Below are 24,869 nucleotides of genomic sequence, written 5' to 3'. Positions count from 1 at the left end.
TTACCAAAACACAAGCTTAGGATGTCAGAAAGGCTGGAAATTCACAGTTATGCTTCTAAGACTCACCTTTTCCCACCCACTCTGACCCAGCCACCATCTACATAAAGGTTATGTTATAAACTTAGGAGGAAGTGAAAAACATCTTCATCTCATTGACATCCTGAGTGACAGAGTGAAGGGTCATTATAACGTACACTTGCCTACACCCTATGCCTGTCCATGTGGGGCAAACTCCTGTCATCCTTGGTGCTCTCTGGGGTGCATTGCAGAGACTTGCAGGGTAGGAGGGGGCTGGGCAGCGCTTTGCTTTGCATGTAATAACCACCAAGATGAGCATTCGTTCATCAGATCCCCTAACGGCTACCTGGGAGGCACTAGCAACTTGTTTCAAAGCTCTAGATGCTCCTTCCCACCCCCTATTGCAGTTCCCATAGAAAAGTCTTACCTCTCTCTGCAACATGAGCCTCTACGAGGGAAGAGGAAAGACTTGTTAGAAACGAGGAGAGTCCAGTACAAATGCTGCATGTTCTACAGAGCACTGGTTGGCTGGTAATGAACTATATCAACAGGCTTCCACTAGAACCGTTCCTATTGACCTCCTTGTATTGTGTATCACAGGGGCCTGCACTTGCCTGTTGTAGTGATTCTCCCACCTGTGGTTAAAGTTCTCCTGTTTAATTGGACCCCAAACCCTGTAACATATTGTGCACACAGTCATATTTGTGTGACTTGGGGAATAAAGATCAGCTTGGCTGGATTGGACTGGTACTGAGCTAGGCCCAACAGCATGAAAACAACCAAATCTCCTCAGCTACCCAGGCTTCAGTCACAGCCCAATTCAATACTCCTGTAGAGAACAGTCTCCTGTGCCTGACTGGGATCAAACTTCTGAGACTGGCTATCCACACTGAACTTGGTAGTACAGAAAAAATACAGAATTGCTGGAAAGGAGATAGTGACAGACAGAGACTGGCATGTTGTCTGGCAGGTCAGGAAGGGACCCTCTGCAGCCCCGTAGGATTGGGCACCATTGCTGCACCCCTGTGCAGGATAAAAGATTCTTTGAAAAAACAGGCTACAGGAGAGGAAATAGGACTGACACTTGAGAGCTAGCAGGCAATTTGTGAGGCTCAGACACTGCAGTGATGAGCATCATGGGAAAGCCCATGAGGAAATGAATAACTCCATATTCAGAGCAGGGTTTGGGTGGTGACAGTCAATAATGCCAGGCTGCAGGAAGGAAAATAATAATTGCAGGTGTTATTTTTAAAGTGGTCTCTATTTAACTAATCATTGGTTCACTGCCTTAGATCTTGATGAGCTAAGGAAGGGAGTGGCCACCTTCGTAGACAGGTTCCTGAGAGGCAGGGGTTAGAACCCTAGCCTGGGACTCACACCATGGCTCAATTCTTGGCTCTACCACAGACTCTCTGTGTGAGTTAGGGCAAGTCACCAAGGGCTTGCCTCCACGTAAAAGTTGGGCTACTTTAACCCTGCTGCTGTACAATACCTGGCTGTGCTCTCTGATAAGGGTTGTGAAGTGCACAAAACCAATCAGTGGCATATTTGAACTCTCATTTCCAAGCCTAGTGCAGCATTCAAAGGGTACTTTGACGGCTGAGCGTCTCTCTTGCTGCACTGCACAGGTGTTCTATTAGCACTGTGTATTTCCAAAGGGAAGGGCTCATCATTTCATATTGTAAATTATGGAGTTTGGTTTTGGCATTTTATTTCATCCATTAGACATTAGCTATGGGAATCTAGTGATATGTTTCATGTGGCTTCTAGGTCCTTCATTTATTTCCCAAGATATAGGCAAAAAAGTAATGGAAGACTTCAGATTTCCCTCACAATTTCCACCTCAAGGCCTATCCTGAACTCCCAGTTTAGGGTAATCTGACTTTTCTTGAGAAATTTAGAGAGGAAGCAAAATGTGGCTTCAAATAAAAATGTAGCTGCATCTTTAACTATGGAGAAGCCACCTCCACCCTCAACTAATTTATAGTTTAAAGGAAATATCTGAGTACATTGTAGTGTCCCCTTATAACTTTACCTTTTGCCTTGTGTTGCTTCCGGAAGAAGTAGCTTGCTGTGAAAGTGAGCAAACGCACAACAACCAGGAGTATGTACATAGCCACCTTAAAGGGGTAGCGCCTCAGGAAGAATGGGTCTGTAAGACAAAGCCTCATTAACTTGGAAACACTGATAGAACAGATGTTTCACTAGTAAGACTTTTGTGGTGATCATGGCATTGTGCCACTGGTTGGAAGTAGAGGTGGTCAGGAATTTTTCAACTAAATTGTTTTATTGTTGGGTTTTTTTGGTCAGAAAATGACAATTCATCATAACCAAATTTTTTTTTTTTACAGGAAAGGTTTCTTGGATCCAGAATGAGATTTCTGGTCAAAACCAGAGGAGGAGTGAAACCCTTGAATATCCACTAGTCTAGTGGCTAGGACACTCACAGAGGATATCCAGGGTCAAATTCCTGCTCTCCCTGATTTGGAGCAGGGATTTGACCCCCAATCCCAGGTGAGAACCTGACCAGCAGACTATTGTGATGTGGGGGTCTCTCTCTTCTCTCTCTTGTTTTTAATTAAAACTTTTGAAAAGTGTCAGTTATGTCCCCTTGGGGAAAAGGAATTTTTTTGAAGATTTGAAAATCTTCATGGGACAGGAAACCATTTCCCTCCGAGCTCCAGTTTGAGAGCCCATTCTGGCTGCACAAAGGGGCTTTTTCTACACTACAGAAATTTTGCAAGAGTCCCTCTCCATTGCGTATTCCAGTTCAACTCCAGGCATGTTAACAGTATTAACAATAATAAGACACACTATTAAACACCTCTCCCTCCAAAATTAGCCATGTTTCATTATACTCCATCATGCCTCAGGCCTCTTTGTTTGAGAAGTTCAGTTATTTATTGGGACAAGTTTAAAGATTGAAGAAAGAGTGATGCTGCAGTATATTGTGGTATTTATTGTCTCTTTAAAATTAGTAGTGTAACCACCAAAGGCCTCCCATTATCAGGGGTCTCTCACATGAAGCAGATACAGTAACTCCTGACTTAACGTTATAGTTATGATCCTGAAAAATGCAACTTTAAGCGAAATGATGTTAAGCGAATCCAATTTCCCCATAAGAATTAATGTAAATGGGGGGGGTTAGGTTCCAGGGAAATTTTTTTCACCATACAAAAAACTATATATTATATGTATATATACACACAGTATACGTTTTAAACAAACAATTTAATACTGTTCACTGCAATGATGATTGTGAAGCTTGGTTGAGGTGGTGAAGTTAGAGGGTGGAAGAGGGTGGGATATTTCCCAGGGAATGTCTTGCTGCTAAATCAGTGGTTCTCCAACTTTTGTACTGGTGACCCCTTTTCACATAGCAAGCCTCTGAGTGCGACCCCCCATATAAATTAAAAACACTTTTATATTTATATTTAACACCATTATAAATGCTGGAGGCAAAGTAGGGTTTGGGGTGGAAGTTGACAGCTCGCGACCCCCCATGTAATAACCTCGTGATCCCCAGTTTGAGAACCTCTGTGCTAAATGATGAACTAGCACTCAGTTGAGCCTTCAAGAGTTAACACATTGTTGTTAATGTAGCCTCTCACTACAAGGCAGCAGGAATGGAGGGGAGGGGAGATAGCATAGCAGACAGAGACAGACACACACCTTGTGTGTGGGAAAGAGAGAGATGCACACTGCCCCTTTAAGTAAGCTGACCCACTCTTAAGTGCATTGTCTTTTTAAGTGGATCAGGAAGCTGAGATAGCTGCTGCTGCCCTGGGGCTCTCTGTGTCCCCACCCTGCTCTATATGGAGAAGAAGAGGTAAATGGGGTGTAGGAGCAGGGGGGAGGGGGACATCCTGACATTAGCCCCCCTTTCCCCCCCTGCACAGCAAGCAGGAGGCAGGAGCAGCACATTGCAGTGGGGAGAGGGATAGCTGCAATTGCTAGCCTGCTCAGCAGCTGCTGCACAGGGAGCTTAGGGGAGCGGGGAGCTGATGGGAGGCTGCCGGTCCACCCTGGTTCCAAGCCCCCACCAGCTAGCTGCAGCAGGCTGCTTTTCCTGCAAGCAGTGGACAAACCAGGCGGCTGCCAAATGAGGTTAGAAGGGAGCATTGCACAACTTTAAACGAGCGTGTTCCCTAATTGATTAGCAAGGTAACAACGTTAACCAGGATGACTTTAAGTGAGGAGTTACTGTACATGAAAAGGCTGTATGCTCAAAGTTTGTAGGAGCCATCTTGTCATGTAACTAATAACAAGAGTTCTGGTGTAAACTTTATATCCCTGGTCCTGCTCTGTTTCCTGAAATCTGTAGCACATTCATAAGGAAGATACTCTCAGCTGGGACCCAGTGGAGAAGGGAGTGTCTAGGTCCCCTTACCTGGCTGCCACACCCCTCCCCCTGGGTGGCAGCCCCCACACACCCCAACTGGCCGCTAGTCCTAGGGTGATCAGATGTCCCGATTTTATAAGGACAGTCCCGATTTTTGGGTCTTTTTCTTATATAGGTGCCTATTACCCCCCACCCCATCCCGATTTTTCACACTTGCTGTCTGATCACCCTAGCTAGTCCACACAGCCCTGCCTGGAGGGCAACTCTACTGACTCAGGCCACCAGACCTTAAAGCCCTGCCTGAAGGGCGATGCTCTTGATCCTGGTGTTAGGCCAGATAAACCTGCCTGGAGTCAACCCCATGAACCTGAGTTATCTCTATGGACTGGCCATTAGGCCTTGCTGCCCTACAAACCCAGGGTATCACTATAGACCCTGGCTGTGAGGTCTTACTGCCCTGCAGACCTATGGTATTGTCATTGACTCTGGCTGCCAGGCCATACTGCCCTGAGAAGAGGGTATCTCTACTGACTCTAGACACTAGGCCTCACTACCTTGTGAACCCAAGGTGTCTCTATGGTCTCTGGCTGCTAGGCCTCACTGCTCTGCAGAGATCTGACATAGGTTACGGGGCCCTGATGCCTTGTGGATCAGGGCGACTACATAGACTGTGGCCATTGGGCCTTAGAGCCCTGTGGACCAGGGCAACTCTATGGACTTCAGCCCTTAAGTCTCATGGCCTAGAGACAGAGGGCAGTTCAAAGGATGGGGTGGACTAATCCCCCACTGCATGGGGTTCCCCCCGACCCCATCACAGTCACACCACTCACCCTCTTACTGCCTCAGCTGTTTACCACCCTTGCCATTCACAGTCTATACAATGAAGTTAATGATGTTAGGGTCTGGCTCCAACACTAATTGAAATACAAGGGAAGGTATTTTTGTTCTCATATGTAGTTTTTTTTTAATTCCATGGTTCTCCTGTTTGGGCCTCATGGCACCTCAGTGTGCCACAGCATACCAGCTGGGAAACACTGCTATAAAGTTCAAGCTTGACACCAGGGCTGAGGCTAACGTTTTATCAATTCACCTTTTGAAAAAGAGCTCACGTTCCATGCAGCTAGAGCAGCATGAGGTTGCACTTACAGCATGTGGCGATTCCAGAACAGACTCTGAAAACAGCAGCCCTGGCCAAGGCTAAAGTCAGTCTTCAGTTCTTCATCACTAAGGCATCTACAACACCACTGTTAGGTACAGAAGCTTGCACACAACTCAGCCTGATATGCAGAACAAGTAGGCTGCACACCAGTACACCAAGCAAGAATGAAGAATTGATGGCACGACATTACCCAGAAGTCTTCAGAGGGACTGGAGAGTTCCACAGGAAGCATTACATATCTAGGGGCCCATGAGTCACTCTTGTCATACATGGTTGCAGAAATGTCTCTTTTGAGGTGAGAAGCACATTCAGAGGGCCCGATCCTTAGGGAAGGACTGACACCAAAAACCTTTGCATAGATGGGGGGTGACCTCTGGTGAGCGTATTAACATGCATATAGGTTCTTTTATTGTTAATATTTGTTTTTCTGTAATACTTCTATCTTAGCAATAAACTAGGCTTGCATGGGAAGTGCTGAGTGGTAGCTTATAACTGTAGCAATTACACTGGGTACCATCGCTGAGGGGAGAAGTGAAGCAGGCCTGCTTCAGCAGACTGTCTTTTGCTGGGAAATACAGTGTGAAGGCAGGCAACCATTCAGCCTGGAAATTCTCTCTCCTTCCTGACCAGGGTGACAGGTCTCAACTCAAGAAAGGCAATGGTTCGGGAACCAGAAGCCTGATTGTGAGAGCCATTATGTGACCACTAGGATGAAATACAGGTGCATTTGCCCTGAACTGTGACAAGGCTGAGGTACAGTTTGATCATGAGCCAATGGAGGTGATATTCTCTAAACCTCTCGGAAAAGCAGCTGCAAATCTATATACCATGAGCTACTTCAACCTGGAATCACTTGGCTTCCAGGTCCTGTGGATCCTCCCCTTAGGCTGGGGGGAGGTCATTTAGCACTTCCTGGATCCCAATAGAATGAGCTACTTCTCATACACACATATATCTCATAAAGAAATGTTAACTGCAGCCAGATTGTCAAGGCTGCAGTGGAATGTACTATAAGACCCAAATGATGAAATCACTGATGAAAAGGTCATCTATGCAGCTGAGGCCACCTTTACACTCGGAACAGCTTTGTTAAACAAATGGAAGGACACACAGGAAGACCCTGTAATGCAAGTTGTGCACATTACAGTACATGAAGGCTGGCCACACAGAAGAAAAGTGAATGCCCCTCTGCCATGTACATTGGCCAAACTGGACAGTCTCTACATAAAAGAATAAATGGACACAAATCAGAAGTCAAGCATTATAACATTCAAAAACCAGTCTGAGAACACTTCAATCTCCCTGATCGCTCGATTACAGACCTAAAAGTCGCAATATTACAACAAAAACACTTCAAAAACACAGACTCCAATGAGAGACTGCTGAACTGGAATTAATTTGCAAAATGGACACCATTAAATTAGGCTTAAATAAGGACTGGGAGTGGATGGGTCATTACACAAAGTAAAACTATTTCCCCATGTTTATTTCCCCCCCCACACACACACACACACCTCACAACTTCTTGTCAACTGCTGCAAATGGACCATTTTGATTACCACTACAAAAAGTTTCTCTCTCTTCTGCTGGTAATAGCTCACCTTAACTAATCACTCTCGTTAGAGTGTGTATGGGAACACCCATTGTTTCATGTTCTGTGTGTGTATATACATATATATTTACACACACATATAGACACACAGGCTATGTCTACACTACAGCATAAAATCGAAATTACTAAAACCGGTTTTATAAACTGATATTATAAAATTGATTTTATGCGTCCACACTAGGGCACATTAATTCGGTGGGGTGCGTCCATGGTCCTAGGCTACCATCGATTTCCGGAGAGGTGCACTCTGGGTAGCTACATTAAAGGAATGAGACCAATAACTTCGATTTCCGTCCACACTAACCCTAAATCGATATAGTAATATCGATTTTAGGGTTACTCCTCTCGTTGGGGAGGAGTACAGAAATTGATTTTAAGAGCCCTTAAAATCGATTTAAAATGCCTTGTAGTGTGGACGGGTACAGAGTTAAATCGATTTAACGCTGTTTAAATCAATTTAACTGTGTAGTGTGGACCAGGCCACACACACATGTGTATATATATATATACACACACACACATGTATATATATATATATATACACACACACACACAATCTTCCTACTGCATTTTCCACTGCATGCATCCGATGAAGTGAGCTGTAGCCCACGAAAGCTTATGCTACAATAAATTTGTTAGTCTCTAAGGTGCCACAAGTATTTCTGTTCTTTTTGCAGATTAATTTTATTGACATTTGTGATGAAGAAGTTACAATCTCCACCTTGCCGTGCACCTGCCCGAAGCCGGCGCAGTGTCCCTGAGGAGAGCAGCTGCCCCAGAACATAGAGACCCAAAGGGGAAGGAGCTTTAATGGGCAGCAATGAGAAGCTGCTTAGATACCCTGGTGCGGGGCACGTGGAGCATTCAAACAAAACTTAATGCAAACTCCCCACTTCATCACACATATGAGTTGTAACCAGAGTCAGTGGAGGACAAGTGGGGGAAGAAAGAACACACAGAAAATCGGCATTTCAGCAAACACAAATGAAAAGAAACAGCACGAAGTCTCCTTCCCCCATTTCCTGCCTCCTTGTTCTCAGCAAGAAAGAACTGGAACTAGGGCTCACGCTCAGCAGGGCAGATGTAACCACTAGGCAAACTAGGCAGTCACCTAGGGCACCAAGATTTGGGGGCACCAAAAACGATGCCCCCCCCCCAATTTTACACTACAGTGGAGTCACATCTTACACAGGGATTAGGTTCTAAAGTCAGAGCGAAAGAGGAAAATTGCATATAGTGAAAATTTCCATAAAGTACAGTACACACAGTATACACTAGAACAGGGGTCCTCAACCTACAGCATACATGCTAAAGGTGGCACACAAGCCTATTTTTAAAAAATTTGACTCAGCTGGCAGCGGGCTGAGTGGGCTGGCAGCCGGAATCCCAGACCAGTAGCAGGCTGAGCCTGCTGACAGTCTGGGGTTCCAGCTTCCAGCCCCTTGCCAGCTGGGGTCTCAGCCAGCGGCCCCACTCAGCCTGCCACCGGCTGAGTGAACAGAACCCCAGGTCAGCAGCAGGCTCAGCGGCGGCTGGAACCCAAAGCCTGCCATTGGAAAAAAAAAAATCGGCTCTCGTGCCACCTTTGGCATGATTTTCCTCTTACGCGCTGACCTTAGAGCCTAACCCCCGCGTAAGATGTGACTCCACAGTATTCATTTTTGAAAATTTATAATAAGCGACGCTCCGGGGGGAGGAGAGGGGCGGGGGGGCACAAGGTGGAAGTTTCGCAAAATATCCTTGCACCGGGCCTGACACTCAGGAAAATGGCTCACATCCCTGAAGGCAGTGCCAAAGCAAGCAGCAGTGCAGAAGTATCTGCCTAACATTTGAACTTTGCATTGGAAGGTCTGGCTACCGGGGGGGAGGGGAGGGACGGTAAGGCATAGTTCTTATTTTGGGCTGGCTATAGCTCATGTGCATTTCCCCCAGGGAAGCAATGACACCTGGTGGCCAGTTATGGTAATGCACAGAATGTTTCCCTTGGAGCAGCAATGACATTAGCGCTGGCATGGGTGGGTATAGCGGAGAAGCTAGCCAAATTTTGGGGTATTTATAAGCCACCGCATGACCTCCCCCACTGCCATCCCTGATCTTCCTGAGAGTAACAGCCTTCTGCTCTCATCTGATATTCCCTGGCATCTGTCTCAAAGACAGGCTGGTCTATCTCTCAGTCTCAGGCCAGAGCTGAAACTATTCTCCATCTGTTCTCTCTTGCAGAAAATAAAACCCATAAAGATCAAATTTGTGGAAGAAACTTTAATGGTACATGTCTCTGGTGCTTGCTATTCTAAAAGGACTTTTCCTACATCTCCCCAAAGCAGGCATGGCTACTCCACCACACAAAATCATCACCCTGCAGACAGGGCCGGTGCAAGGATATTTTGCACCCTAGGCGAAACTTCCACCTTCCACCCCCACACCTCCTCCCCTCCCACCAGAGCATCGCTTATTATAAATGTTCAAAAATGAATACTGCATAAGATGGCATTGCTCATTATAATTAATACACATTCAGCTTGAAAAATTATTAATTTCATTATTTAGACTACATGTTTAATAAAAATAAATGAATAACCTGACAATGTTGACATGGTTATTGGTTTCACTTTGCACAACATAGTATGGATCTTAAAATAAATCACATACATTATACACAATACACTGTCACTTCCTTCCTTCATTCTTCCATATCAAAATCTACTACATGTTATTCTACCTTTATAATATCCAATTATTGTTAATAAAGTTAGAGCCTTGCATGGTATCAAGTATCGGGGGGTAGCCATCTTAGTCTGTATCCACAAAAACAACAAGGAGTCCACCAGCAACTACACACCACACCACAGAAACACTAACCCAGGAACCAATCCCTGTAGCAAACCTCATTGCCTACTCTGTCCCTAGATCTACTCTGGTGACACCATCAGAGGACCCAACCACATCAGCCACAACATGAAGGGCTCTGTCATAAACAGATAGCTAAGGGTTAATGTCTCTTTCACCTGAAGCACCTGACCAGAGGACCAATCAGAAAACCGGATTTTTTTTTCAACTCTGGGTGGAGGGAAGTTTGTGTCTGAGTCTTTGTCTGTCTGCCTGCTTTCTCTGAGCTTTGAAGAAGTAGTTTCTACTTTCTAGTCTTCTGTTTCTAAGTGTAAGGACAAAGAGATCAGATAGTAAGTTATATGGTTTCTTTTCTTTGGTATTTGCATGAATATAAGTGCTGGAGTGCTTTGATTTGTATTCTTTTTGAATAAGGCTGTTTATTCAATATTCTTTTAAGCAATTGACCCTGTATTTCATCACCTTAATACAGAGAGACCATTTGTATGTATTTTTCTTTCTTTTTATATAAAGCTTTCTTTTAAGACCTGTTGGAGTTTTTCTTTACTTCAGGGAAATTGAGTCTGTACTCACCAGGGAATTGGTGGGAGGAAGAAATCAGGGGAGATCTGGGTGTGTTGGATTTGTTAGCCTGATTTTGCATTCCCTCTGGGTGAAGAGGAAAGTGCTTTTTGTTTCCAGGACTGGGAACGGAGAGGGGGAGTCACTCTGTTTGGATTCACAGAGCTTGTGTCTGTGTATCTCTCCAGGAGCACCTGGAGGGGGGAAGGGAAAAAGGATTATTTCCCTTTGTTGTGAGACTCAAGGGATTTGGGTCTTGGGGTCCCCAGGGAAGGTTTTTCAGGGGGACCAGAGTGCCCCAAAACACTCTAATTTTTTGGGTGGTGGCAGCAAGTACCAGGTCCAAGCTGGTAACTAAGCTTGGAGGTTTTCATGCTAACCCCCATATTTTGGACGCTAAGGTCCAAATCTGGGACTAAGGTTATGATATGAGTAGCAGCGGTTGGGATATAGACAGAATCCAGAAGCCAGTAGGAATATTATATTTTTCTTTTCTCTGCTAAGGGCTTTTTAGCAGAGAGAAACAGTTGGTTTTAAAAGGGAACCAGAGAGAATTTTTTTTTCTGCTCTCTCTGGCAGTTTGTGGCTTGCATCTTAAGCAAGAAACCATTAAGGTGCTATTAAGAGTCTTTTGTCACACAATAGCACTCCCATTGAGAGTCATTACCAGCACTATATAAATGCAAATAAAGTGGTTTTTCAGGTTTACTTAACATTGAAGATTAGCTAAAGGCACTGTTGCTAGGCAGACTTCAGGAGGCAACAGAGAACCTGCAGTTCAGAAGATAAACACCGGAGGGCACCCCAACACAAGAAAACAGGAACCATGACTTCTAAGGCAAAAATTGAGGCCGAAGAACAAATCAAAGAAGCTGAACACAGGCGAGAGATGGAAAAACACAATCAGGAACTAGAAATAAAACAAAAAGAGATGGAGCTGAAAGAAAAGGAAGAAAGCATCAAACTGGCAGCCTACCAAAGAGAACAGGCAGCCAAAGAGGCGGACCACCGCCGAGACATGGAAAAACAACAAAAAGAAAATGAAGAGAAGGAAAAACAGAGAAAACATGAACTGGACTTGGCAAAAGCTGGGCTGCATGTGCCAGCCAACCCTAACAACCCGGCGCCAATTATTGCTCCACAGCACAGGAAATTTCCCACCTACAAGGCAGGTGATGACACTGAGGCCTTCTTGGAAAATTTTGAAAGAGCCTGTCTTGGGTACAACATCCCCGAGGACCAGTACATGGTAGAATTGAGGTCACAGCTCAGTGAACCTTTAGCAGAGGTGGCAGCTGAAATGCCTAAGCAGCAAATGAATGACTATAAACTTTTTCAAACCAAGGCCAGATACAGAATGGGGATAACCCCAGATCATGCCCGTCGGCGCTTCAGAACCCAAAAGTGGAAACCAGAGGTGTCATTTCCCAAACACGCCTACTACATTGCAAAAAACTATGAGGCCTGGATAACAGGAAACAACGTTCAAACCTTGGAAGAACTGCACCTCCTCATACAAATGGAGCAGTTCTTGGATGGTGTTCCTGAAGACATCACACGGTACATACAAGATGGAAAACCCAAAGATCTCGCTGAGGCAGGGGAGATTGGAGCCAAATGGATGGAACTGGCAGAAAGCAAGAAAGCTACTGTCAAGGGGAACGATTACCCCAGAGGGCACCAGGTGGGTCGAGGAACCATAAACCCCCTACAGGCCAAGGTGGATGCTATCCAAAAGTGGCCTGTCCCACGGTCCAAGAAGCAGGTCCAATCCTTCTTAGGCTTGGCCGGATACTACAGGCAATTTGTACCACACTACAGCCAAATCGCTGCCCCATTGACCGACCTGACCAAAAAGACCCAGCCAAATGCCGTTAAGTGGACTGATAAGTGTCAAAAGGCCTTTACCCAGCTTAAGGCGATGCTCATGTCTGACCCTGTGCTCAGGGCCCCGGACTTTGACAAGCCATTCCTAGTAACCACAAATGCATCTGAGCGTGGTATAGGAGCAGTGCTCATGCAGGAAGCAACAAATCACAACTTCCATCCTGTCGTGTTTCTCAGTAAAAAACTGTCTAAAAAAAAAAGTCACTGGTCAGTCAGTAAAAAAAAATGCTATGCCATTGTGTACGCCCTAAAAAAGCTACGCCCATATGTTTGGGGATGGCAGTTCCAACTACAAACTGACCATGCTGCACTAAAGTGGCTTCATACTGCCAAGGGGAACAACAAGAAACTTCTTCGTTGAAGTTTAGCTCTCCAAAATTTTAATTTTAAAATTCAACACATCACAGGAGCTTCTAATAAAATTGCTAATGCACTCTCCCGTGAGAGTTTCCCAAAATTCAGTAGTTAAAAAGTGTTCTTAAAATGTAAAAGTCTGTTAGTTATATACTTAGTAGTATATGTAAAGGTGCATGTGTTGTAGTAATCTGTTTATTTTAAAGTTCTAAAAGAAAATCGCCGCCAGTGAGCTTCCCCACTGTCTGCAATTTGGGGGGCGTGTCATAAACAGATAGCTAAGGGTTAATGTCTCTTTCACCTGAAGCACCTGACCAGAGGACCAATCAGAAAACCGGAAGTTTGTGTCTGAGTCTTTGTCTGTCTGCCTGCTTTCTCTGAGCTTTGAAGAAGTAGTTTCTACTTTCTAGTCTTCTGTTTCTAAGTGTAAGGACAAAGAGATCAGATAGTAAGTTATATGGTTTCTTTTCTTTGGTATTTGCATGAATATAAGTGCTGGAGTGCTTTGATTTGTATTCTTTTTGAATAAGGCTGTTTATTCAATATTCTTTTAAGCAATTGACCCTGTATTTCATCACCTTAATACAGAGAGACCATTTGTATGTATTTTTCTTTCTTTTTATATAAAGCTTTCTTTTAAGACCTGTTGGAGTTTTTCTTTACTTCAGGGAAATTGAGTCTGTACTCACCAGGGAATTGGTGGGAGGAAGAAATCAGGGGAGATCTGGGTGTGTTGGATTTGTTAGCCTGATTTTGCATTCCCTCTGGGTGAAGAGGAAAGTGCTTTTTGTTTCCAGGACTGGGAACGGAGAGGGGGAGTCACTCTGTTTGGATTCACAGAGCTTGTGTCTGTGTATCTCTCCAGGAGCACCTGGAGGGGGGAAGGGAAAAAGGATTATTTCCCTTTGTTGTGAGACTCAAGGGATTTGGGTCTTGGGGTCCCCAGGGAAGGTTTTTCAGAGGGACCAGAGTGCCCCAAAACACTCTAATTTTTTGGGTGGTGGCAGCAAGTACCAGGTCCAAGCTGGTAACTAAGCTTGGAGGTTTTCATGCTAACCCCCATATTTTGGACGCTAAGGTCCAAATCTGGGACTAAGGTTATGATAGGCTCATTCACCTGCACCTCTACTAAAGTTATATATGCCATCATGTGCCAGCAATGCCCCTCTGCCAGGTACATTGGCCAGACCGGACAGTCTCTATGTAAAAGAATAAATGGACACAAATCAGACGTCAGGAATGGTAACATACAAAAGCCAGCAGGTGAACACTTCAATCTCCCTGGTCATTCTATAACAGATTTAAAAGTCACTATTCTTGAACAAAAAAAACTTCAGAAACAGACTTAAAAGAGAAACAGCACAACTAAAAATTCATTTGCTAATTTAACACCATTAATTTTGGCCTGAATAGGGACTGGGAGTGGCTGGCTCATTACAGAAGCAGCTTTGCCTCTCCTGGAACTGACTCCTCCTCATCTGTTATTGGGAGTGGATCACATCCACCCTGATCGAATTGGCCCTGTCAACACTGGGGTTCTTCACTTGTGAGGTACTGCCTTCTCTTCATGTGTCATTATATAATGCCTGCAGCTGTAACTTTCACTCCATGCATCTGAAGAAGCGAGTTTTTTACCCACAAAAGCTTATGCCCAAATAAATGTTAGTTTTTAAGGTGCCACCAGACTCCATGTTGTTTTTATAAAATTAGAATGGCAGATACTCCGTCATACTGGGGGATTGGGTTTGGTGGGGAAGGGAAGCAGACTGGGTTCGGGTCAGTGGGTTTGGCTGGGGAGTGGAAAGGATTTGGGGACTGGGTTTGGCTGGGGAGCGGAAAGGAAGCAGATCGGGTTAAATCAGTGGGGTATCAGGTTAGGTGAGGAAGGGCAGGAGACTGGGTTCAATAAGAGAAGGAATCAGGTTTGATAGGGAAGGGAAGCAGACTGGGTTCGGTCATTGAGGGTTCGGGTTTGGCTGGGGAGTGCAAGGGGAGCAAACCAGTTCGGTAACTGGGAGGATCGGGTTTGGCTGAGGAGGGGAAGGGAAGCAGAGCGGGTTTGTGTGTGGAAGGGGGAGAGGACGCAACCTGGGTTTGGCCGGGGGCGGTAGGCAGGCTGGGTAGAATTCAAAGAGCTGCAATGTGAACTGGGCACTCTCCTCTCCAGTCCTTGGCATGCAGCAGCAGCGGGCCAAGTGCAATTACAACAGGGCAATGGGACCATGTCACCTGCTTTGCCTTCAAGAGTCCATCCTGTACCCTGGTTGGGGAGTTGAATGCTGGGCTCTCGCTCTGGTCAGGGGGTGGGGCAGGCAGGACTATGAGGCAGAGAGTGCGCAGCCCTCACGCCAAAGCAGGGGAGGATAGAAAGCTGGGTGGGTGCAGTGAGGTGGGTTAAAGTGGCTTAACCGCCCCTGCAGGAGAGCTGCCAGCCTTGGCCTCCCTCCCTTCTCTCCCCAGGGAGCAGCAGAGCCTCTGCCTGCAAATCCTGCAGCCCGCTCTCCGAGCATGCCATGCAAGCTGGCCCTGGCTGCACCACACTGACAGCACAGCTCAGCCCCAGCGGGGGTCTTACGCTTCCCACTGCAAGCTGCTCCACTCTCCTTCTGGCTGCTGTGCAATCTACAAGACAAATGAGCTGTTACTGTATCAATGTGCCTATCAACACAGCAATCAAATCAAAGGACTTCGCTGACTTTCTAAAGGCAGGAGAGCAATTCTTTGGGAGCGTGGTTCTTATCACATACGTCTTCCCTCCCTACAGTCTGCGATCTGCAGCCAGCATCTTGATTGGCGGCAGTGCCCCCAAATCTTGGCGCCCTAGGCAGCTGCCTAGTGGTTGCACCGGCCCTGCCTGCACAGCAGTCTATTGACCTTGTCCCTTGCCTTTACCCCACAGGGGTTTGCCCTACTGTAGAAGGGCTTGGCCGAGGCTCGTCCCTCCGCGGGGCTGTGGGGTATTCCACTGCCTCGCAATAGTTTGCTATGGGCCCAGGCTCTGAGTCAGGACGGGGTGGCAAACAAACAGTCTGGAGCTCAGGCCCTTAGGCAGGGGCTGAACCAGGAGTTCAATAGAAGCCCAGGCCCTGGGTCAGGGCAGAGCAACAACCAAACAATCGGAAGCTCAGGCTTCTGAGCATCTGGAGCAAGGGGGAGATTGCCACCCGTGAGTGGGGTGGCAGGAGGGACGCAGGCCCACCTGCTCCACTACATCCCAGCCCGGGGCCCTAGCAGCAGCAGGATACTCGCTGCCGTGTCAGTGGGGATCCTGACCGCAACACACTGACATGGGGTCTGGCAGAGCCGTGGCCAGACCAGGGTCGACTGACCCCGGGCTACTTCCGGACTCCCCCTCATAGGGTACCTGGGTTAGGACGGTGTCCTCGGAGGTTTCCAGCACCATCGGTTCCTCCGGGTAGCTGGCCGGGGGTAGGCTGGGGTGGCCCAGCCAGTGCTCACATCAGGCTCAGTGTGCTGGCATATCCCAACCCGGAGCTAGGCCACCGACCTCTGGCCTCTCTGGCAGCCGGCTTTCAAGTGAACTCTGCAGTTGGGCTTTTCTACTTCCGGTCCTGCGCCCTGCCCTCTGCGGGGCAGGTGAAGGATCCACTGGCTCTGCCCACGTTGGTGCTAGGGGAGGCTCGTCCCTCTGTGGGGCTGTGGGATATCCCACCGCCTCGCTACACCTACCCAGACTGCTCATGTCTTCAGAAGCAAGCAAGAGGCAGTAGAGAGGAGGATGAGAGTGCCGTGACCAGGGAATATCACCCAGTCATGTGGAAGGAATAAATTTTGGACTGAGCAGCTCTGGTTGCATGCAAGTTGGACAAGTTAACTACAGAGCGAGAGCTGCAAAGACTGTTATCTGTGGAGAGAATTTGTTAGTCTGAGATGGTCCTGGGAAAAGGCCTCTGGCTCTAAATGGGGCACCATGAGTTCAGGAGGTCCTGTTCAGCCCTGTCACAGAGTTGTAGCCGGTAGTGGAGTCTTCCTGAAGTACAGTAGCTTCCTGAAAAGCAAATTTCCATTTGCTCTTATTCCACAGCTCACTGTCTGGCTTCTATCCTCTGGGATGGGCTCAAGCTGGCTGCTGCTTCTCTTGATCTCTGCCAGAGGCTGGCCATTCTCTCATTAACACAATGTCATTGGGAATTGAGATGAGAGAGAGAGAACACTTGTATCGTAGGCCACCACTGATGCGGGGAAGACAGACACACAAAATTGTCTCCTGACTAAGGCTCCTTGGAGCCCCCTTCTCTATTCCCCTTCACCCTATCCAGTGCCTGAAATGGTCAGAACTGAAAAGGAACTACAGCCCTACAGGTCTCGCCACACCCTGCCCCCCTGAGAGAGACCCATACCTGCCCTAGATGCTCTCATTTTCTGAAGAAAAGGAGGAATAGCTCAGTGGGTTGAGCATTGGCCTGCTAAACCCAGGATTGTGAGTTCAATCCTTGAGGGGGCCATTTAGGGAACTGGGTCAAAAATCTGTCTGGAGATTGGTCCTGCTTTGGACTAGATAACCTCCTGAGGTCCCTTCTAACCCTGATATTCTATGATTCACATTTAGTCCTGGAGAAGTGGAGGTAGGGGACAAGCCAAAGGCAGAGCTCTTCCTTCCACAGGATGGGTCCTGCAGAAATGAGAAGTATCTCTCTGCTCTCAGGGAGGGACCTTGCTACTCAGGCACTGGATGTAGAGACATAATTTTTTCTGAAATTGACACCTGCTCCTCCTTCATCCCCGTCACCACCAGACAGGGCTTAAGAGCTGCTCAGTGCCCTCCCTGTTTCTTCCACTATCCATGGCACCCTCTAGCGCAGCAGCCACCCTGCCCTGTCCAGCTCAGCTCTGCCTTCTGGCCTCTGACCTGGGCAGGGACGGGGTCTTGGAGGGGAGGAGTTGGGGCTACACTTCACTGAGGAGCCACAGGAGGTTGGGGCCACAGAGTGTGACAGAGATTCAAACCAGGGGGGCAGCTGCCACAATCTTCTGTCTATTCTACCTCAGCCCCACACCGGAAAGAGACTGGCACTGCCCCTGCTGGCCACAACTTGTCACTTCTAGTCTCTTGGGAACGCTCGTTGTGCATCATCACGACTGGCCACCGGGTGTTACTGCTGTTCCCGTGCGGATGCACTCTGTGCATTACCCGACTGGCCACCGGGATCTCTGCTGTTCCCGTGCGGATGGACTCTGTGCATTACCCGACTGGCCACCTGGATCTCTGCTGTTCCCGTGCGGATGCACTCTGCACATTACCCGACTGGCCACGGGGATCTCTGCTGTTCCCATGCGGATGGACTCTGTGCATTACCCGACTGGCCACCTGGATCTCTGCTGTTCCCGTGCGGATGCACTCTGTGCATTACCTGACTGGCCACGGGGATCTCTACTGTTCCCATGCGGATGCACTCTGTGCATTACCCGACTGGCCACGGGGATCTCTGCTGTTCCCGTGCGGATGCACTCTGTGCATTACCCGACTGGCCACCGGGATCTCTGCTGTTCCAGTGCAGATGCACTCTGTGCATTACCCAGACTGGCCACTAAGAGAAATATCTGGGAAGGCTAAGCACAGACTGGTGCTTCCGTTTAGGTGGGTTCGGTTTCTAATAAAAGGTTTCCTACTCATTCTGGATACAAGGGCAGAATTTCCCTATCTTGGGAGCAGCTGATCACCCAGGGCAGGGAGGAGCATGTCCCCCTGAGCAGAGGCCTGGAACCTGGTAGGTGAGTACAGCCATAGGCAGCAGCTTCCTGCAGGCCCAGGGGGTGCTCAACCCCCCACTCCACCTCAGGCCCCACCCCCACCTGACCCCTTCCCTCATTTGACATTTTGGCCACAGCAGCACTACCGGTGCATGAAGGGATGCTTAGGGTGGTCAAAGTCCTGGGGTAGACCCTCTCCTCTTTGACACCAACTTCAAAGAGGGCGGAACAGAAGTGTTAGGTGCCTGCCAAGGGGTACAAATACTTATATTCCCACCCACCCTCAGGTTCCATTGTAGTGTCCGCAGCAAACAAGCGGGACAGGTGAGTGCCAAGCCAAAATATAAAGATGCAAAAAAGCCTTCAGCTTGGAATATCTAAGCAGCAGGCGCTGCTGGCTAGACATAATTACAATATATGGGACTCACTGAGGAAGTTCAAGGACTCCCTGCCACAAGACCTTGGACAGGAGTTCAGGTCTATGTTGGAGGAGAGCAGCTCAGTAGCCAAGGCCTTTCCCCAGATGGCATTGGATGCAGCGGACTCAGCGGACAGGTCCATGGCTACTGCTGTCTCAATGAGACAGAGCTCGTAGCTGCAGTCCTCTGGGCAGTCCCTGGAGGTCCAACAATTGATCCAGGGCCTCCCGTTTGAGGGCAATGCTCTATTTTCGGAGCAAATTGATGCCAGGCTGCACAGCCTAAAAAACTCTCATACCATGCTCCACTCCTTGGGGCTGTTCATTCTGCAGGCCTCCAGAATGTCCTTCCAGCCTCCTTCACCACCAAGGTTCTCGGGTGTCCCGAGGCAAAGCTCCTACAGGAGAAGAAACAGAGACAAAACTTTTGAACATCATCATCCTACTCCATCCTCCTCTGTCACCCAGTCAGGCCCTGTGCGACACTCAGGTGGCCCAAGGCAGTTAGTTTGATTGTGCGCCCAAGGGCAATGCACTGGCCTAAAGCTTGGATCCGACCTCACTTTTGTTTTTGAACCAATTGTCTCTGTTACTTGCTGCATGGACCCGAACCACCTCAGAACGTTGGGTGTTCAACACCATAACATCTGAGTACACCTGCATTTTTCCTTCATCCGTCCCCCCCACATCCCCTCCCCGCTCTTCAGGGATCCTTCTCACCAGCAACTCTTTGTTCAGGAGGTGGAAACGCTCCGGGGGAGAGAGAGGTGCTCTAGAGGAAGTCCCTCAAGACATGAGGGGAAAGGGGTTTCACTCCTGGTATTTCCTAATCCCAAAGGAAACCTCAGACTCATCCTAGACTTGCATCACCTCCACAAATATCGCAAGAAGTTGGATTTCCACATGGTCTCCCTGGCCTGCATCATTCCCTCTTTGGATCAGGAGACTGGTTCGCCACCCTTGATTTCACGGACATTTATTTCCATATTTCTATTTTCCTTGGACACAGAAGGTTTCTCCAATTTGTAATGGGTCAATGCCACTACCAGTTCACGGTCCTACCTTTCAGCCTCTCGGCATTTCAGCCACTCCAAGGGCATTTACAAAGTCTATGGCTGTAGTGGTCACTTACCTGAGGCATCGAAGCCGCAGATCTATTCCTACCTCAATGACTGGCTGGTCAGAGGCAGGTCACAAGCCCAGGTGCAGTGCAGCCTCAGCTTGGTGAGGTTCACCTGTCAGGATCTAGGCCTACTTATAAATGAACTGAAATCAACTCTGTAACCAGTTCAGCGGATAGTTTATAGGAGCAATGATTGATTCAAGCCTTCCTGCCAGAGTCCAGGTTATGAGCCATGTTGGACCTCATCATGCTCGTGAGACCCCACCTGCTCATGACTGCCCCGGGTATGTCTCAAGTTTCTGATCCACATGGCAGCATGTATTATGTGTCAAGCATGCATGTCTGCATCTCAGACTGCAGGTATGGCTGGCTTCAGTCTATGTGCCAGGCAGGCACGACTTGGACCAGGTGGTTACAGACCCATCACACATCCCGGTATCCTTGATCGGTGTTGGAGGGGATCTCATTTCCAGGCCTGTGTCCCTCAGTGACCTTGGTCTCTGATGCGTCAGATCTGGGATGGGGACCCCACCTCGATGGCAACAGCATGCAAGGATTCTGGTTGCAGGAAGATAATTCCCTGTATATAAACATCAGTGAGCTCAAGTACAGAGATCTGCAAAACAGAGAAGCAGTTTTAAATCTCATTACCAGCTACCACAGAACGTCTTCCCTGCTAAGTCATTAGGAATCTGTTCTAAATTGAACCCACAGAGTCAGTGAACGTTTTGCCTCAGAAATGGACTTTGGTTACAAATGCGCACAGAGCTAGGGTGCCTTAGATTAGGTGCAATTCTTCCACTGACCTGCAGGAAGTGCATAAAGCTCATCTATTCAATGAGCGAGAGGAAGGCAGAGATTAACAGCATTTTGCAGAAAGCAGCAGACAGTGAGCAGCATATGTTTTAATCTTCATATGTACACCCAGAGTATTATTTATATAGAGGCCATAATGTGCAGACATACAAACAGACATTGCCCAGCTCCAAAAAGCTGCTTGCGATGCCCATTTTATAAATCAAGAGATAAAGAGATTCCTCCCTACCCTGTAATTTTCACTCCATGCATCTGAAGAAGTGGGGTTTTTTACCCACAAAAGCTTATGCCCAAATAAATCTGTTAGTCTTTAAGGTGCCACCAGACTCCTTGTTTTTGTGGATACAGACTAACACAGCTACCCCCTGATAATTTCCTCTCCACCCTGTGCATTTTATTGCTGGCCTGCTGGTCTGACAGCCAGGGGAATAGGTGCATGGCTGACAAACTATCCCATTACCTCAAAATCACTGCAGCATCAGCAGAATGACTGTTGTTGTCTGTTGCCTCTCTTCCAAATATCACTGATAAAGGAACCCACTATGACATTATCCCTGGGGTACAGCCAGGGCCTCACAGACACTAGCCCAGGCATGTCCCGATGGGCTTTGCTGAGTCCAGTGATCAAGCAGTCCCCAAATCACAGTGCTCAAGCAGTTTCTGTTGTGTGGTGCTGGCGTAGTTGAATCACACAGTTGATTAATGGGCAGTCAACACCGACCTGGCCGCAGAGACTCTTCAACTTGCAACATATTTTGGTAACAACCACACAGGAAAATCTTATATCTTATACATTCTAAGGATATACAGATTTGGACAGAACAATGGGTATCAGCAGATCATGACTTTTCATATGACACCTTACGTGGTATGCTTTGTACGAAACCTATCATAATTACCTGACATTGGTGAATGTAGGGGTTCCAGGGTGTTGCATTGGGGTACAGAGTGCCACACCCATCCAAGTGCTCTTTACAATACAATATTCAAAGTATAATATAACACCATTGTTTCTAGATGAAGAGGGAAGTACCTTTGAAATGCAGCCACTTCTGAGGTGGAAGACAACAGCCAACACACTCATTCACCTAAAAGTGAAGAGTGGGGACATTTAGGCTGGGGCACTCAGGAAACCCCCTATTTTTATGAGAAAGGTCAGGGCTTTTTTTGTTTTTTTGTTTTTGTTTTGTTTGTTTGTTTTTGTTGTTGTTTTTTTCCATCTCCTACAGAGCAGTTGCACCAAGATGTTATAACTACTCATGCTCTACCGGAAGACTGGCATGACCCCTTTCAAGGAGTACTTTAGTAGCATCATGAGAGGCCACAATATTTTCTCAGTGGGCCTGAAATGAAGATTTCCTACCCAGAAATATGGGAGACACTGTTTTCTGGGGGTTAACTAGCAGGGCATGGTTTGAATTGGAGAGGGAGAATGGAAGGACAAACTGTGTAACAGACAAAAGATTCTTTTGCAAAAGTAAGGACTAGCTTCTTGTTGGAATTGAATGTTGATGTTGTCTAGTAAGACCTCAACAGGCAGGTCCAGTTAAATGGCCTTCATACCAGAGTACAACTCATGCAACATGACTTTGCCAGGAGCTTTTACTCCCCCTCTGAACAGGGCCGCCCAGAGGATTCATGTAGCCTGTGGTCTTCGGCAGCGGGGGGGCCCCACTTCGGCAGCAATTTGGTGGCCGGGGGTCCTTCCACTCCGAGGCCCGCCGCCAAAATGCCCTGAAGACCCAGCACTTCGGTGGCGGGGCCCAGGGTGGAAGGACCCCCAGTCGCGGGTCGTCGGGACACTTCTGCGGTGGGTCCTAGGGCGGAAGGACCCCCCGCCGCTGAATTGCCGCTGAAGACCCAGAGCGGAAGAAGCTCCTAGGGCCCAGGCCCCGTAAGAGTTTTCAGGGCCCTCAGAGCGAGTGAAGGACTCCACTCCAGGGGCCCCGAAAAACTCTCATGGGGGCCCCTGTGGGGCCTGGGGCAAATTGCCCCACTTGCCCCACCCCCAGGCTGCCCTGCCTCTGAATGCCTCTTCTGTGGCACACCAAAATCCTATGCTAGGTGGCCACAAGTCTGGGGAAAACAATAGTTACAGAATCATAGAAGATTAGCTTTGGAAGAGACCTCAGGAGATCATCTAGTCCAACCCCCTACTCAAAGCAGGACCAACCCCAACTAAATCATCCCAGCCAGGGCTTTGTCAAGCCAGGTCTTAAAACTCTATAAGGATGGAGATTCCACCACCTCCCTAGGTAACCCATTCCAGTGCTTCACCACCCTCTTAGTGAAAAAGTGTTTCCTAATATCCAACCTAGACCTCCCCCACTGCAACTTGAGACCATTGCTCTGTGTTCGATCATCTGTCACCACTGAGAACAGCTGAGTTCCATCCTCTTTGGAATCCCCCTTCAGGTAGTTGAAGGCTACTATCAAATTCCCCCTCACTCTTCTCTTCTGGAGACTAAACAATCCCAGTTCTCTCAATTTCTCCTTGTAAGTCATGTGCCCCATCCCCCTAATCGTTTCTGTTGCCCTCCATTGGACTCTTCCAATTTTTCCACATCCTTTCTGTAGTGGGGGGCCCAAAACTGGATGCAGTACTCCAGATGTCGCCTCACCAGTGCTGAATGGAGAGGAATAAACACTTCCCTCAATCTGATGGCAGTGCTCCTACTAATGCAGCCCAATATGCTGTTAGCCTTCTTGGCAACAAGGGCACACTGTTGACCCATAGCCAGCTTTTCATTCACTGTAATCCCCAGGTCCTTTTCTGCAGAACTGCTGCTTAGCCAGTCAGTCCCCAACCTGTAGCAGTGCATGGGATTCTTCTGTCCTAAGTGCAGGACTCAGCACTTGTCCTTGTTGAACCTCATCAGATTTCTTTTGGCTCAATCCTCCAATTTGTCTAGGTCCCTCTGTACCCTACCCCTACCCTCCAGCATATCTACCTCCCCCACCCACTCTGCTTAGTGTCATCCCTGAACTTGCTGAGGGTGCAATCGATCCCATTATCCAGATCATTAATGAAGACGTTGAACAAAACCAGCCCCAGGACAGGCGCCTGGGACACTCCACTTGATACCAGCTGTTGATCACTATCTGTTGAGTCCAATGATCTAGCCAGCTTTCTCTCCACCTTATAGTCCATTCATCCAATCCATACTTTTTTAACTTGATGGCAAGAATACTGTGGGAGATCGTATCAAAAGCTTTGCTAAAGTCAAGATATATCACGTTCACCGCTTTCCCCATATCCACTAAGCCAGTTATCTCATCATAGAAGGCAATCAGGTTGTTCAGGCATGACTTGCCCTTGGTGAATCCATGTTGACTGTTCCTGATCACCTTCCTCTCCTCCAAGTGCTTCAAAATGGATTTCTTGAGGACCTGTTACATGATTTTTCCAGGGATTGAGGTGAGGCTGACCAGTCTGTAGTTCCCCTGATTCTCCTTCTTCCCTTTTTTAAAGATGGGCACTATATTTGCCTTTTTCCAATAGAATTGGTCCATCTTGAACACCTTTGCAGACTCATGATAGAGCCTGGAATTAGATAATATATTTAGAAAAGTGCCTGATATCATCAGAGTGAATTTTCAAAAACATGTTTATTCTCTGCAATCTAAGGTTCATTCATTTAAACCAAGGATCAGTTTCCCTTCTCCTTAAGATCTCTTAGTAGCTCATTTTAAAGATACATACAAGTTTTGCAACAATTATTTAATTCTCCCCACTGAATTGAAGCACTAAAACAATCAATCAAACAAACAAACAAACCCTCCAAAACTGACAATTCATTAAAATCCTACATTGATAGACTGTTACGGTAGCACTGGGACTAGATGACAGGGGATGGATCACTCGATAATTACCCTGTTCTGTTTGTTCCCTCTGAAGTATCTAGCACCAGTCACTGTCGGAAGACAGGGCACTGGGCTAGATGGACCATTGGTCTGACCCCATATGGCCATTCTTATGTTCTTATCAGAGTAATATCACTCCCCGCCTATCTGGCATGC

The 24,869-nt window shown here is 47.4% G+C and overlaps 1 pseudogene; it reads right to left on the bottom strand.

The window, feature by feature from the left end:
- Positions 1–24,869, bottom strand: part of LOC127049503 (erythroid membrane-associated protein-like) — a 36,391-nt pseudogene that overhangs the window by 8,931 nt on the left and 2,591 nt on the right.

The sequence above is a fragment of the Gopherus flavomarginatus genome, chromosome 4 (assembly GCF_025201925.1).
Source record: "Gopherus flavomarginatus isolate rGopFla2 chromosome 4, rGopFla2.mat.asm, whole genome shotgun sequence".
Taxonomy (NCBI): domain Eukaryota; kingdom Metazoa; phylum Chordata; order Testudines; family Testudinidae; genus Gopherus; species Gopherus flavomarginatus.
This window is presented reverse-complemented; position numbering and strand designations above follow the sequence as displayed.